The 17,191-nt window shown below is 50.5% G+C and overlaps 1 protein-coding gene across 4 annotated transcripts in view; it reads right to left on the reverse strand.

Moving 5' to 3' along the window:
* Positions 1-17,191, reverse strand: part of LOC121272275 (neuroligin-4, X-linked-like) — a 1,033,091-nt gene that overhangs the window by 255,427 nt on the left and 760,473 nt on the right. The window lies entirely within an intron of this gene.

Raw genomic sequence — 17,191 nt, forward strand, 5'->3', positions numbered from 1 at the left:
ACTCGATTGACCCTGTCTCCACCACACTCTCAGACAGTGCATTCCAGACCCTAACCACTCGATTGTCCCTGTCTACACCACGCTCTCAGAGAGTGCATTCAAGACCCTAACCACTCAATTGACCCAGTCTCCTCCACACTCCTAGATAGTGCATTCCAGACCCTAAACTCTCGATTGACCCTGTCTCCCCCACACTCTCACACGGTGCATTAAGGACCCTAAACACTCGATTGACCCTGTCTCCACCACACTCTCAGACAGTGCATTCCAGATGCTAACCACTCGATTGACCCTGTCTCCAATACACTCTCAGACAGTGCATTCCAAACCCTAACCACACGATTGACCCTGTCTCCACCACACTCTCAAACACTGCATTCGAGGCCCAATCCACACGATTGACCCTGTCTCCACCACACTCTCAGATAGTTTATTCCACATCCTAACCAATCGATTGACCCTGTCTCCACCACACTCTCACACAGTGTATTCCAGACCTTAAACACTCGATTGACCCTGTTTCCACCACACTCTCACACAGTGCATTCCAGACTCTAACCACTCGAATGACTCTTTTTCCACCACACTCTCAGACAGTGCATTCCAGATCCTAACCACTCGATTGACCCTGTCTCCTCCACACTCCCAGATAGTGCATTCCAGACCCTAAACTCTTGATTGACCCTGTCTCCCCCACACTCTCACACGGTGCATTCCAGACGCTAAACACTCGATTGACACTGTTTCCACCACACTCTCAGACAATGCATCCAGACAATAACCACTCGATTGACCCTGACTGCACCACACTCTCAGACAGTGTATAGCAGATCCTAACTACACGATTGACCCTGTCTCCACCACTCTCAGACAGTGCATGCCAGACCCTAAACACTCGTTTGACCCAGTCTCCACCACACTCTCAGACAGTGCATTCCACATCCTAACCACACGATTGACCCTGTCTCCACCACACTCTCAGAAAGTGCATTCCAGACCCTAAAAACTCGATTGACCCTATCTCCACCACACTCACAGGCAGTGCATTCCAGACCCTAAACACTCGATTGACCCTGTCTCCACCACTCTCAGACAGTCCATTCCAGACTCTAACCAACCGATTGACCCTGTCTCCACCACACTCTCAGACGGTGCATTCCAGATCCTAACCACTCGATTGACCCCGTATCCACCACACTCTCAGACAGTGCATTCCAGATGCTAACCACTCGATTGACCCTGTCTCCAATACACTCTCAGACAGTGCATTCCAGACCATAACCACACGATTGACCCTGTGTCCACCACACTCTCAGACAGTGCATTCCAGACCCTAACCACTCGATTGACCCTGTCTCCACCACACTCTCAGACATTGCATTCCAGACCATAACCACTCGATTGACACCATCTCCACCGCACTCTCAGACAGTGCATTCCAGATGCTAACCACTCGATTGACCCTGTCTCCACCACACTCTCAGACAGTGCATTCCAGACCCTAAACACTCGATTGACCCCGTATCCACCACACTCTCAGACAGTGCATTCCAGATGCTAACCACTCGATTGACCCTGTCTCCAATACAATCTCAGACAGTGCATTGCAGACCCTAACCATTCGATTGACCCTGTCTCCACAACACTCTCAGACAGTGCATTCCAGACCCTAACCAGTCTATTGGGCCTGTCTCCCCACACACTCTCACACATTGCATTCCAGACCCTAACCACTCGATTGACTCTGTTTCCACCACACTCTCAGACAGTGCATTCCAGATCCTAACCACTCGATTGACCCTGTCTCCACCACACTCCCAGATAGTGCATTCCAGACCCTAAACTCTTGATTGACCCTGTCTCCCCCACACTCTCACACGGTGCATTCCAGACCCTAAACACTCGATTGACCCTGTTTCCACCACACTCTCAGACAATGCATCCAGGCAATAACCACTCGATTGACCCTGACTGCACCACACTAGCAGACAGTGTATAGCAGATCCTAACCACACGATTGACCCTGTCTCCAGCACTCTCAGACAGTGCATTCCCGACCCTAACAACTCGTTTGACCCAGTCTCCACCACACTCTCAGAGAGTGCATTCCACATCCTAACCACACGATTGACCCTGTCTCCACCACACTCTCAGAAAGTGCATTCCAGACCCTAAAAACTCGATTGACCCTGCCTCCACCACACTCACAGACAGTGCATTCCAGACCCTAAACACTCGATTGACCCTGTCTCCACCACTCTCAGACAGTCCATTCCAGACTCTAACCAACCGATTGACCCTGTCTGCACCACACTCTCAGACGGTGCATTCCAGATCCTAACCACTCGATTGACCCCGTATCTACCACACTCTCAGACAGTGCATTCCAGATGCTAACCACTCGATTGACCCTGTCTCCAATACACTCTCAGACAGTGCATTCCAGTCCCTAACCACTCGATTGACCCTGTCTCCACCACACTCTCAGACATTGCATTCCACACCATAACCACTCGATTGACACCATCTCCACCGTACTCTCAGACAGTGCATTCCAGATGCTAACCACTCGATTGACTCTGTCTCTACCACACTCTCAGACAGTGCATTCCAGACCCTAACGACCCGATTGACCCTGTCTCCACCACACTCTCAGACAGTGCATTCCAGACCCTAACCACTCGATTGACCCTGTCTACACCACAATCTCAGAGAGTGAATTCCAGACCCTAACCACTCGATTGACCCTGTCTCCCCCACACTCTCACACAGTGCATTCCAGACCTTAAACACTCGATTGACCCTGTTTCCACCACACTCTCAGACAATTCATTCCAGACCCGAACCACTCGATTGACCCTGTCTACACCACACTCTCACACAGTGCATTCCAGACTCTAACCACTCGATTGACCCTGTCTCCACAACACTCTCAGACAGTGCATTCCAAACCTTAACAGTCTATTGACCCTGTCTCCCCCACTCTCTCACACATTGCATTCCAGAGTCTAACCACTCGATTGACTCTGTTTCAACCACATTCTCAGACAGTGCATTCCAGATCCTAACCACTCGATTGACCCTGTCTCCACCAAAATCTCAGACAGTGCATTCCAGAACCTAACCACTCGATTGACCCTGTCTACACCACACTCTCAGAGAGTGCATTACAGACCCTAACAACTCGATTGACCCTGTCTCCACCACACTCTCAGACAGTGCATTCCAGACCCTAACCACACGATTGACCCCGTCTCCACCACACTCTCAGACAGTGCATTCCAGATCCTAACCACTCGATTGACCCTGTTTCCACCACACTCTCAGACAATTCATTCCAGACCCGCACCACTCGATTGACCCTGTCTACACCACACTCTCACACAGTGCATTCCAGATCCTAACCACTCGATTGACCCTGTCTCCACCACAATCTCAGACTGTGCATTCCAGACCCTAACCACTCGATTGACCCTGTCTACACCACACTCTCAGAGAGTGCATTCCAGACCCTAACAACTCGATTGACCATGTCTCCACCACACTCTCAGACAGTGCATTCCAGACCCTAACCACACGATTGACCCTGTTTCCACCACACTCTCAGACAATTCATTCCAGACCCGCACCATTCGATTGACCCTGTCTCCACAACACTCTCAGACAGTGCATTCCAGACCCTAACCAGTCTATTGACCCTGTCTCCCCCACTCTCTCACTCATTGCATTCCAGACCCTAACCACTCGATTGACTCTGTTTCCACCACATTCTCAGACATTGCATTCCAGATCCTAACCACTCGATTGACCCTGTCTCCACCACACTCTCAGACAGTGCATTCCAGACCCTAACCACTCGATTGACCCTGTCTCCACCACACTCTCAGACAGTGCATTCCATACCCTAACCACTCGATTGACCCTGTCTCCACCACAATCTCAGACAGTGCATTCCGGACCCTAACCACTCGATTGACCCTGTCTACACCACACTCTCAGAGAGTGCATTCCAGACCCTAACAACTCGATTGATCCTGTTTCCACTACACTCTCAGACAATGCATTCCAGACCCGAACCACTCGATTGACCCTGTCTACACCACACTCTCACACAGTGCATTCCAGACTCTAACCACTCGATTGACCCTGTCTCCACAACACTCTCAAACAGTGCATTCCAGACCCTAACCAGTCTATTGACCCTGTCTCCCCCACTCTCTCACTCATTGCATTCCAGACCCTAACCACTCGATTGACTCTGTTTCCACCACATTCTCAGACAGTGCATTCCAGATCCTAACCAGTTGATTGACCCTGTCTCCACCACACTCTCAGAGAGTGCATTCCAGACCCTAACAACTCGATTGACCCTGTCTCCACCACACTCTCAGACAGTGAATTCCAGACCCTAACCACACGATTGACCCTGTCTCCACCACACTCTCAGACAAGTTCATTCCAGACCCGCACCACTCGATTGACCCTGTCTACACCACACTCTCACACAGTGCATTCCAGACTCTAACCACTCGATTGACCCTGTCTCCACAACACTCTCAGACAGTGCATTCCAGACCCTAACCAGTCTATTGACCCTGTCTCACCCACTCTCTCAGACATTGCATTCCAGACCCTAAGCACTCGATTGACTCTGTTTCCAACACATTCTCAGAAAGTGCATTCCAGATCCTAACCACTCGATTGACCCTGTCTCCAGCACACTCTCAGACAGTGCATTCCAGACTCTAACCACTCGATTGACCCTGTCTCCACCACACTCTCAGACAGTGCATTCCAGACCCTAACCACTCGGTTGACCCTGTCTACACCACACTCTCAGACAGAGCATTCCAGATCCTAACCACTCGATTGACCCTGTCTCCACCACACTGTCAGACAGTGCATTCCAGACGCTAACCACTCGATTGACCCTTCTTCACCACAACCTTAGCAGTTACTTCCAGATCCTAACAACTCGATTGACCCTGTCTCCACTACACTCTCTGACAATGCATTCCAGACCCGAACCACTCGATTGACCCTGTCTACACCACACTCTCACACATTGCATTCCAGACTCTAACCACTCGATTGACCCTGTCTCCACAACACTCTCATACATTGCATTCCAGACCCTAACCACTCGATTGACCCTGTCTACACCACACTCTGAGACAGTGCATTCCAAACCCTAAACACACGATTGACCCTGTCTCCACCACACTCTCAGATAGTGCATTCCAGACCCTAACCACTCGATTGACCCTGTCGCCACCACACTCTCAGACAGTGCATTCCAGATGCTAACCACCCGATTCACCCTGTCTCCACCACACTCTCAGACAGTGCATTCCAGACCCTAACCACACGATTGACCCCGTCTCCACCAAACTCTCAGACAGTGCATTCCAGATCCTAACCACTCGATTGACCCTGTTTCCACCACACTCTCAGACAATTCATTCCAGACCCGCACCACTCGATTGACCCTGTCTACACCACACTCTCACACAGTGCATTCCAGATCCTAACCACTCGATTGACCCTGTCTCCACCACAATCTCAGACTGTGCATTCCAGACCCTAACCACTCGATTGACCCTGTCTACACCACACTCTCAGAGAGTGCATTCCAGACCCTAACAACTCGATTGACCATGTCTCCACCACACTCTCAGACAGTGCATTCCAGACCCTAACCACACGATTGACCCTGTTTCCACCACACTCTCAGACAATTCATTCCAGACCCGCACCATTCGATTGACCCTGTCTCCACAACACTCTCAGACAGTGCATTCCAGACCCTAACCAGTCTATTGACCCTGTCTCCCCCACTCTCTCACTCATTGCATTCCAGACCCTAACCACTCGATTGACTCTGTTTCCACCACATTCTCAGACATTGCATTCCAGATCCTAACCACTCAATTGACCCTGTCTCCACCACACTCTCAGACAGTGCATTCCAGACCCTAACCACTCGATTGACCCTGTCTCCACCACACTCTCAGACAGTGCATTCCATACCCTAACCACTCGATTGACCCTGTCTCCACCACAATCTCAGACAGTGCATTCCGGACCCTAACCACTCGATTGACCCTGTCTACACCACACTCTCAGAGAGTGCATTCCAGACCCTAACAACTCGATTGATCCTGTTTCCACTACACTCTCAGACAATGCATTCCAGACCCGAACCACTCGATTGACCCTGTCTACACCACACTCTCACACAGTGCATTCCAGACTCTAACCACTCGATTGACCCTGTCTCCACAACACTCTCAACAGTGCATTCCAGACCCTAACCAGTCTATTGACCCTGTCTCCCCCACTCTCTCACTCATTGCATTCCAGACCCTAACCACTCGATTGACTCTGTTTCCACCACATTCTCAGACAGTGCATTCCAGATCCTAACCAGTTGATTGACCCTGTCTCCACCACACTCTCAGAGAGTGCATTCCAGACCCTAACAACTCGATTGACCCTGTCTCCACCACACTCTCAGACAGTGAATTCCAGACCCTAACCACACGATTGACCCTGTCTCCACCACACTCTCAGACAATTCATTCCAGACCCGCACCACTCGATTGACCCTGTCTACACCACACTCTCACACAGTGCATTCCAGACTCTAACCACTCGATTGACCCTGTCTCCACAACACTCTCAGACAGTGCATTCCAGACCCTAACCAGTCTATTGACCCTGTCTCACCCACTCTCTCACTCATTGCATTCCAGACCCTAAGCACTCGATTGACTCTGTTTCCAACACATTCTCAGAAAGTGCATTCCAGATCCTAACCACTCGATTGACCCTGTCTCCAGCACACTCTCAGACAGTGCATTCCAGACTCTAACCACTCGATTGACCCTGTCTCCACCACACTCTCAGACAGTGCATTCCATACCCTAACCACTCGGTTGACCCTGTCTACACCACACTCTCAGACAGAGCATTCCAGATCCTAACCACTCGATTGACCCTGTCTCCACCACACTGTCAGACAGTGCATTCCAGACGCTAACCACTCGATTGACCCTTTCTTCACCACAACCTTAGGCAGTTACTTCCAGATCCTAACAACTCGATTGACCCTGTCTCCACTACACTCTCTGACAATGCATTCCAGACCCGAACCACTCGATTGACCCTGTCTACACCACACTCTCACACATTGCATTCCAGACTCTAACCACTCGATTGACCCTGTCTCCACAACACTCTCATACATTGCATTCCAGACCCTAACCACTCGATTGACCCTGTCTACACCACACTCTGAGACAGTGCATTCCAAACCCTAAACACACGATTGACCCTGTCTCCACCACACTCTCAGATAGTGCATTCCAGACCCTAACCACTCGATTGACCCTGTCGCCACCACACTCTCAGACAGTGCATTCCAGATGCTAACCACCCGATTCACCCTGTCTCCAACACACTCTCAGACAGTGCATTCCAGACCCTAACCACACGATTGACACTGTCTCCACCAAACTCTCAGACAGTGCATTCCAGACCCTAACAACTCGATTGACCTTGTCTCCACCACACTCTCAGACAGTGCATTCCAGACCCTAACCACACGATTAACCCCGTCTCCACCACACTCTCAGACAGTGCATTCCAGATCCTAACCACTCGATTGACCCTGTCTCCACCACAATCTCAGACAGTGCATTCCAGACGCTAACCTCCCGATTGACCCTTTCTCCACCACAATCATTGACAGTTACTTCCAGATCCTAACCACTCGATTGACCCTGTCTCCACCACACTCTCAGACAGTGCATTCCAGACGCTAACCACTCGATTGACCCTTTCTCCACCTCAATCTTAGACAGTTACTTCCAGATCCTAACCACTCGATTGACCCTGTCTCCACTACACTCTCAGACAATGCATTACAGACCCGAACCACTCGATTGAACCTGTCTACACCACACTCTCACACAATGCATTCCAGACTCTAACCACTCGATTGACCCTGTCTCCACAACACTCTCAGACATTGCATTCCAGACCCTAACCATTCTATTGACCCTGCCTCCCCCACACTCTCACACAGTGCATTCCAGACCCTAACCACACGATTGACACTGTCTCCACCACACTCTCAGACAGTGCATTCCATACCCTAACCACTCGATTGACCCTGTCTCCACCACACTCTCAGAGAGTGCATTCCAGACCTTAAACAGTCGATTGACCCTTTTTCCACCACACTCTCAGACAATTCATTCCAGACCCGAACCACTCGATTGACCCTGTCTACACCACACTCTCAGAGAGTGCATTCCAGACCCTAACCACTCGATTGACCCTGTTTCCCCCACACTCTCACACAGTGCATTCCAGACGTTAAACAGTCGATTGACCCTTTTTCCACCACAATCTCAGGCAGGGCATTCCAGACCCTAACCATTCGATTGACCCTGTCTCCACCACACTCTCAGACAGTGCATTCCAGAGCCTAACCACTCGATTGACCCTGTCTACACCACACTCTCATAGAGTTCATTCCAGACCCTAATAACTCGATTGACCCTGTCTCCACCACACTCTCAGACAGTGCATTCCAGACCCTAACCATACGATTGACCCTGTCTCCACCACACTCTCAGACAGTGCATTCCAGATCCTAACCACTCGATTGACCCTGTCTCCACCACACTCTCAGACAGTGCATTCCAGACGCTAACCACTCGATTGACCCTTTCTCCACCACAATCTTAGACAGTTACTTCCAGATCCTAACCACTCGATTGACCCTGTCTCCACTACAGTCTCAGAAAATGCATTCCAGACCCGAGCCCCTCGATTGACCCTGTCTACACCACACTCTCACACAGTGCATTCCAGACTCTAACCACTCGATTGACCCTGTCTCCACAACACTCTCAGACATTGCATTCCAGACCCTAACCATTCTATTGACCCTGTCTCCCCCACACTTTCACACAGTGCATTCCAGACCCTAAACACTCGATTGACCCTGTTTCCACCACACTCTCAGACAATGCATTCCAGACCCGAACCACTCGATTGACCCTGTCTACACCACACTCTCACACAGTGCATTCCAGACTCTAACCACTCGATTGACCCTGTCTCCACAACACTCTCAGACAGTGCATTCCAGACCCTAACCAGTCTATTGACCCTGTCTCCCCCACACTCTCACACATTGCATTCCAGACCCTAACCACTCGATTGACTCTGTTTCCACCACACTCTCAGACAGTGCATTCCAGATCCTAACCACTCGATTGACCCTGTCTCCTCCACACTCCCAGATAGTGCATTCCAGACCCTAAACACTCGATTGACCCTGTCTCCCCCACACTCTCAAACAGTGCTTTCCAGACCCTAAACTCTCGATTGTCCCTGTTTCCACCACACTCTCAGACAATGCATTCCAGACCCGAACCACTCGATTGACCCTGTCTACACCACACTCTCACACAGTGCATTCCAGACTCTAACCACTCGATTGACCCTGTCTCCAAAACACTCTCAGACAGTGCATTCCAGACCCTAACCAGTCTATTGACCCTGTCTCCCGCACACTCTCACACATTGCATTCCAGACCCTAACCACTCGATTGACCTTGTCTCCACCACACTCTCAGACAGTGCATTCCAGACCCTAACCACACGATTAAACCCGTCTCCACCACACTCTCAGACAGTGCATTCCAGATTCTAACCACTCGATTGACCCTGTTTCCACCATACTGTCAGACAATGCATTCCAGACCCGAACCACTCGATTGACCCTGTCTCCACCACACTCTCAGACAGTGCATTCCAAATGCTAACCACCCGATTCACCCTGTCTCCAATACACTCTCAGACAGTGCATTCCAGACCCTAACCACACGATTGACACTGTCTCCACCACACTCTCAGACAGTGTATTCCATAGCCTAACCACTCGATTGACCCTGTCTCCACCACACTCTCAGACCGTGCATTCCAGACCCTAACCACTCGATTGACCCTGTCTACACCACACTCTCACACAGTGCATTCCAGACTCTAACCACTCGATTGACCCTGTCTCCACCACAATCTTAGACAGTTACTTCCAGATCCTAACCACTCGCTTGACCCTGTCTCCACTACAGTCTCAGAAAATGCATTCCAGACCCGAGACCCTCGACTGACACTGTCTACACCACACTCTCACACAGTGCATTCCATATTCTAACCACTCGATTGACCCTGTCTCCACAACACTCTCAGACATTGCATTCCAGACCCTAACCATTCTATTGACCCTGTCTCCCCCACATTCTCACACAGTGCATTCCAGACCTTAAACACTCGATTGACCCTGTTTCCACCACACTCTCAGACAGTGCATTCCAGACCCTAACCAGTCTATTGACCCTGTCTCCCCCACACTCTCACACATTGCATTCCAGACCCTAACCACTCGATTGACCTTGTCTCCACCACACTCTCAGACAGTGCATTCCAGACCCTAACCACACGATTAACCGCGTCTCCACCACACTCTCAGACAGTGCATTCCAGATTCTAACCACTCGATTGACCCTGTCTCCACCACACTCTCAGACAGTGCATTCCAGACCCTAACAACTCGATTGACCTTGTCTCCACCACACTCTCAGACAGTGCATTCCAGACCCTAACCACACGATTAACCCCGTCTCCACCACACTCTCAGACCGTGCATTCCAGGTCCTAACCACTTGATTGACCCTGTCTCCACCACACTCTCAGACAGTGCATTCCTGACGCTAACCTCTCGATTGACCCTTTCTGCACCACAATCTTAGACAGTTACTTCCAGATCCTAACCACTCGATTTACCCTGTCTCCACTACACTCTCAGACAATGCATTCCAGACCCGAACCACTCGATTGAACCTGTCTACACCACACTCTCACACAATGCATTCCAGACTCTAACCACTCGATTGACCCTGTCTCCACAACACTCTCAGACATTGCATTCCAGACCCTAACCATTCTATTGACCCTGTCTCCCCCACACTCTCACACAGTGCATTCCAGACCCTAAACACTCGATTGACCCTGTTTCCACCACACTCTCAGACAATGCATTCCAGAGCCGAACCACTCGATTGACCCTGTCTACACCACACTCTCAGACAGTGCATTCCAGACCCTAACCACACGATTGACCCTGTCTCCACCACACTCTCAGACAGTGCATTCCAGACCCTAACCACTCGATTAACCCTGTCTCCACCACACTATCAGACAGTGCATTCCAAATGCTAACCACCCGATTCACCCTGTCTCCAATACACTCTCAGACAGTGCATTCCAGACCCTAACCACACGATTGACACTGTCTCCACCACACTCTCAGACAGTGCATTCCATAACCTAACCACTCGATTGACCCTGTCTCCACCACACTCTCAGACAGTGCATTCCAGACCCTAACCACTCGATTGACCCTGTCTACACCACACTCTCAGAGAGTGCATTCCAGACCCTAACCACTCGATTGACCCTGTTTCCCCCACACTCTCACACAGTGCATTCCAGACCTTAAACAGTCGATTGACCCTTTTTCCACCACACTCTCAGACAATTCATTCCAGACCCGAACCACTCGATTGACCCTGTCTACACCACACTCTCACACAGTGCATTCCAGACTCTAACCACTCGATTGACCCTGTCTCCACAACACTCTCAGACAGTGCATTCCAGACCCTAACAACTCGATTGACCTTGTCTCCACCACACTCTCAGACAGTGCATTCCAGGCACTAACCACACGATTAACCCCGTCTCCACCACACTCTCAGACAGTGCATTCCAGATCCTAACCACTCGATTGACCCTGTCTCCACCACACTCTCAGACAGTGCATTCCTGACGCTAACCTCTCAATTGACCCTTTCTCCACCACAATCTTAGACGGTTACTTCCAGATCCTAACCACTCGATTGACCCTGTCCCCACTACACTCTCAGACAATGCATTCCAGACCCTAACCATTCTATTGACCCTGTCTCCCCCACACTCTCACACAGTGCATTCCAGACCCGAACCACTCGATTGAACCTGTCTACACCACACTCTCACTCAATGCATTCCAGACTCTAACCACTCGATTGACCCTGTCTCCACAACACTCTCAGACATTGCATTCCAGACCCTAACCATTCTATTGACCCTGTCTCCCCCACACTCTCACACAGTGCATTCCAGACCCTAAACACTCGATTGACCCTCTTTCCACCACACTCTCAGACAATGCATTCCAGACCCGAACCACTCGATTGACCCTGTCTACACCACACTCTCAGACAGTGCACTCCAGACCCTAACCACACGATTGACCCTGTCTCCACCACACTCTCAGACAGTGCATTCCAAATGCTAACCACCCGATTCACCCTGTCTCCAATACACTCTCAGACAGTGCATTCCAGACCCGAACCAGTCGATTGACCCTGTCTACACCACACTCTCAGACAGTGCATTCCAGAAACCTAACCACACGATTGACCCTGTCTCCACCACACTCTCAGACAGTGCATTCCAAATGCTAACCACCCGATTCACCCTGTCTCCAATACACTCTCAGACAGTGCATTCCAGACCCTAACCACACGATTGACACTGTCTCCACCACACTCTCAGACAGTGCATTCCATAGCCTAACCACTCGATTGACCCTGTCTCCACCACACTCTCAGACAGTGCATTCCAGACCCTAACCACTCGATTGACCCTGTCTACACCACACTCTCACTCAGTGCATTCCAGACTCTAACCACTCGATTGACCCTTTCTCCACAACACTCTCAGACAGTGCATTCCAGACCCTAACCAGTCTATTGACCCTGTCTCCCCCACACTCTCACACATTGCATTCCAGACCCTAACCACTCGATTGACTCTGTTTCCACCACACTCTCAGACAGTGCATTCCAGATCCTAACCACTCGATTGACCCTGTCTCCTCCACAATCCCAGATAGTGCATTCCAGACCCTAAACACTCGATTGACCCTGTCTCCCCCAAACTCTCACACAGTGCTTTCCAGACCCTAAACACTCGATTGACCCTGTCTCCAAAACACTCTCTGACAGTGCATTCCAGACCCTAACCATTCTATTGACCCTATCTCCCCCACACTCTCACACAGTGCATTCCAGACCCTAAACACTCGATTGACCCTGTTTCCACTACACTCTCAGACAATGCATTCCAGACCCGAACCACTCGATTGACCCTGTCTACACCACACTCTCACACAGTGCATTCCAGACTCTAACCACTCGATTGACCCTGTCTCCACAACACTCTCAGACAGTGCATTCCAGACCCTAACCACACGATTAACCCCGTCTCCACCACACTCTCAGACAGTGCATTCCAGATTCTAACCACTCGATTGACCCTGTCTCCACCACACTCTCAGACAGTGCATTCCAGACCCTAACCACTCGATTGACCCTGTCTACACCACACTCTCACACAGTGCATTCCAGACCCTAACCACTCGATTGACCTTGTCTCCACCACACTCTCAGACAGTGCATTCCAGACCCTAACCACACGATTAACCCCGTCTCCACCACACTCTCAGACCGTGCATTCCAGATCCTAACCACTCGATTGACCCTGTCTCCACCACACTCTCAGACAGTGCATTCCTGACGCTAACCTCTCGATTGACCCTTTCTGCACCACAATCTTAGACAGTTACTTCCAGATCCTAACCACTCGATTTACCCTGTCTCCACTACACTCTCAGACAATGCATTCCAGACCCGAACCACTTGATTGAACCTGTCTACACCACACTCTCACACAATGCATTCCAGACTCTAACCACTCGATTGACCCTGTCTCCACAACACTCTCAGACAGTGCATTCCAGACCCTAACCATTCTATTGACCCTGTCTCCCCCACACTCTCACACAGTGCATTCCAGACCCTAACCACTCGATTGACTCTGTTTCCACCACACTCTCAGACAATGCATTCCAGACACGAACGACTCGATTGACCCTGTCTACACCACACTCTCAGACAGTGCATTCCAGACCCTAACCACACGATTGACCCTGTCTCCACCACACTCTCAGACAGTGCATTCCAGACCCTAACCACTCGATTGACCCTGTCTCCACCACACTCTCAGACAGTGCATTCCAAATGCTAACCACCCGATTCACCCTGTCTCCAATACACTCTCAGACAGTGCATTCCAGACCCTAACCACACGATTGACACTGTCTCCACCACACTCTCAGACAGTGCATTCCATACCCTAACCACTCGATTGACCCTGTCTCCACCACACTCTCAGACAGTGCATTCCAGACCCTAACCACTCGATTGACCCTGTCTACACCACACTCTCAGAGAGTGCATTCCAGACCCTAGCCACTCGATTGACCCTGTTTCCCCCCACACTCACACACAGTGCATTCCAGACCTTAAACAGTCGATTGACCCTTTTTCCACCACACTCTCAGACAATTCATTCCAGACCCGAACCACTCGATTGACCCTGTCTACACCACACTCTCACACAGTGCATTCCAGTCTCTAACCACTCGATTGACCCTGTCTCCACAACACTCTCAGACAGTGCATTCCAGACCCTAACAACTCGATTGACCTTGTCTCCACCACACTCTCAGACAGTGCATTCCAGACACTAACCACACGATTAACCCCGTCTCCACCACACTCTCAGACAGTGCATTCCAGATCCTAACCACTCGATTGACCCTGTCTCCACCACACTCTCAGACAGTGCATTCCTGACGCTATCCTCTCGATTGACCCTTTCTGCACCACAATCTTAGACAGTTACTTCCAGATCCTAACCACTCGATTGACCCTGTCGCCACTACACTCTCAGACAATGCATTCCAGACCCGAACCACTAGATTGAACCTGTCTACACCACACTCTCACACAATGCATTCCAGACTCTAACCACTCGATTGACCCTGTCTCCACAACACTCTCAGACATTGCATTCCAGACCCTAACCATTCTATTGACCCTGTCTCCCCCACACTCTCACACAGTGCATTCCAGACCCTAAACACTCGATTGACCCTGTTTCCACCATACTGTCAGACAATGCATTCCAGACCCGAACCACTCGATTGACCCTGTCTACACCACACTCTCAGACAGTGCATTCCAGACCCTAACCACACGATTGACCCTGTCTCCACCACACTCTCAGACAGTGCATTCCAGACCCTAACCACTCGATTGACCCTGTCTCCACCACACTCTCAGACAGTGCGTTCCAAATGCTAACCACCCGATTCACCCTGTCTCCAATACACTCTCAGACAGTGCTTTCCAGACCCTAACCACTCGATTGACCCTGTCTACACCACACTCTCAGAGAGTGCATTCCAGACAGTAACCACTCGATTGACCCTGTTTCCCCCACACTCTCACACAGTGCATTCCAGACCTTAAACAGTCGATTGACCCTTTTTCCACCTCACTCTCAGACAATTCATTCCAGACCCGAACCACTCGATTGACCCTGTCTACACCACACTCTCACACAGTGCATTCCAGACTCTAACCACTCGATTGACCCTGTCTCCACAACACTCTCAGACCGTGCATTCCAGACCCTAATCAGTCTATTGACCCTGTCACCCCCACACTCTCACACATTGCATTCCAGAACCTAACCACTCGATTGACTCTGTTTCCACCACACTCTCAGACAGTGCATTCCAGATCCTAACCACTCGATTGACCCTGTCTCCACCACACTCTCAGACAGTGCATTCCAGACCCTAACCACTCGATTGACCCTATCTCCACCACACTCTCAGACAGTGCATTCCAGACCCTAACCACTCGATTGACCCTGTCTGCACCACACTCTCAGAGAGTTCATTCCAGACCCTAATAACTCGATTGACCCTGTCTCCACCACACTCTCAGACAGTGCATTCCAGACCCTAACCACACGATTGACCCCGTCTCCACCACACTCTCAGACAGTGCATTCCAGATCCTAACCACTCGATTGACCCTGTCTCCACCACACTCTCAGACAGTGCATTCCAGACGCTAACCACTCGATTGACCCTTTCTCCACCACAATCTTAGACAGTTACTTCCAGATCCTAACCACTCGATTGACCCTGTCTCCACTACAGTCTCAGAAAATGCATTCCAGACCCGAGACCCTCGATTGACACTGTCTACACCACACTCTCACACAGTGCATTCCATACTCTAACCACTCGATTGACCCAGTCTCCACAACACTCTCAGACATTGCATTCCAGACCCTAACCATTCTATTGACCCTGTCTCCCCCACACTCTCACACAGTGCATTCCAGACCTTAAACACTCGATTGACCCTGTTTCCACCACACTCTCAGACACTGCATTCCAGACCCTAACCAGTCTATTGACCCTGTCTACACCACACTCTCACACATTGCATTCCAGACCCTAACCACTCGATTGACCCTGTCTACACCACACTCTCACACAGTGCATTCCAGACTCTTACCACTCGATTGACCCTGTCTCCACAACACTCTCAGACAGTGCATTCCAGACCCTAACCAGTCTATTGACCCTGTCTCCCCCACACTCTCACACATTGCATTCCAGACCCTAACCACTCGATTGACCTTGTCTCCACCACACTCTCAGACAGTGCATTCCAGAGCCTAACCACACGATTAACCCCGTCTCCACCACACTCTCAGACAGTGCATTCCAGATTCTAACCACTCGATTGACCCTCTCTCCACCACACTCTCAGACAGTGCATTCCAGACCCTAACAACTCGATTGACCTTGTCTCCACCACACTCTCAGACAGTGCATTCCAGACCCTAACCACACGATTAACCCCGTCTCCACCACACTCTCAGACCGTGCATTCCAGATCCTAACCACTTGATTGACCCTGTCTCCCCCACACTCTCAGACAGTGCATTCCTGACGCTAACCTCTCGATTGACCCTTTCTGCACCACAATCTTAGACAGTTACTTCCAGATCCTAACCACTCGATTTACCCTGTCTCCACTACACTCTCAGACAATGCATTCCAGACCCGAACCACTCGATTGAACCTGTCTACACCACACTCTCACACAATGCATTCCAGACTCTAACCACTCGATTG

This window comes from Carcharodon carcharias, chromosome 33 (assembly GCF_017639515.1).
Source record: "Carcharodon carcharias isolate sCarCar2 chromosome 33, sCarCar2.pri, whole genome shotgun sequence".
Taxonomy (NCBI): Eukaryota; Metazoa; Chordata; class Chondrichthyes; order Lamniformes; family Lamnidae; genus Carcharodon; species Carcharodon carcharias.